The sequence below is a fragment of the Propithecus coquereli genome, unplaced genomic scaffold (assembly GCF_000956105.1).
Source record: "Propithecus coquereli isolate 6110/MARCELLA unplaced genomic scaffold, Pcoq_1.0 Scaffold222, whole genome shotgun sequence".
NCBI classification, from domain to species: domain Eukaryota; kingdom Metazoa; phylum Chordata; class Mammalia; order Primates; family Indriidae; genus Propithecus; species Propithecus coquereli.
The window spans coordinates 957,019-958,234 of NW_012147412.1; the positions used below are offsets into that span (position 1 = coordinate 957,019).

Here is a 1,216-nt window from a genome sequence, read left to right on the forward strand (position 1 = left end):
TTGTCCGATTAATTTCTTTCTATTTTTAGTAGAGACGGGGTCTCGCTCTTGCTCAGGCTGGTGTCGAACTCCTGAGCTCAAACAATCCGCCCGCCTTGGCCTCCCAGAGAGCTAGAATTACAGGCGTGAGCCACCGCGCCCAGCCAGAAGCTATTTTTAAAATTATTTTTATGTCCAGGTTCAGTGGCTCTTGCCAGTAATTCTAGCACTTTGGGAGGCCATCGCAGGAGGCCAGGAGTATGAGATCAGCCTGGGCAGCATAGTGAGAACTTGTCTCTACAGAAAATTTAAAAAACTAGCTGGGCGTGGTGGTGCGCACCTGTAGTCCCAGCTACTTCGAAGGCTGAGGCAGGAGGATCCCTTGAGCCTAGGAGTTCGAGGCTGCAGTTAGCTATGATTGGGCCACTGCATTCGAGCCTGGGCAATAGCGAGACCCTATCTCTAAAAAAATAAATACCTAAATAAAAATGATTTTTCTGTTTATGTTTTAGTGCATTTTATAATTTTACATATTAAAATTTTGGTTCTAGCTAACCTGTAATTGTTTAAATAAGAATGTGGGCTATGGATTAAGTTTAAGCTCTTCTGGGAACTAATTTTTTTTGGTAATCAGTGCCTTTATTAAATATTAGCATTCTGCGAATGTCTGACTTTTGTCTTTTCAGGATCAAAGCAAGTTGGAGAAACACCAGCATCTGGAGACTCCTTAGATGGCATGCCTCGTACTCCCAATACTGTCTTTGATTTCCCACCTCCGTCATTAGACCAAGTGCAGGAGGAGGAATGTGAAGTAGAAAGGTAATTCAGTGATATCTTATAAAGATTTAGAGCATTGCTTAAAGTTTTTTGAATTATATACTATTCCTATATATGGTAGCATTTTTTTCCCCCTACGTAATGTTTTGAGAAAGAACTAGCATTTGTTGGTGCTAAACTTTAGAAAGGTACTGAAATTTTTTTCAATTATTTTATGTTAAATCATTACAATATCCCAAAGAATTGTTTATAAAACCACTGGAGTTTAACCCAGTCTTGAGTATGTTTGGTATGAATTTCTTAATCACCATTTTGTTTTTATGTTCACTCTTTATTCTCCATTGTTTTAGGGCGACTGAACATGGGACACCAAAGCCCTTTCGAAAGTAAGTAAATCTTAAGTAGCTTTATTTTTTTTTATTTTTTTATTTTTTTGAGACAGAGTCTTGCTCTGTTGCCC

General features: G+C 38.7%; 1 protein-coding gene across 1 annotated transcript in view; it reads left to right on the forward strand.

Moving 5' to 3' along the window:
* Positions 1–1,216, forward strand: part of ARHGEF12 (Rho guanine nucleotide exchange factor (GEF) 12) — an 86,691-nt gene that overhangs the window by 54,064 nt on the left and 31,411 nt on the right. The window lies entirely within an intron of this gene.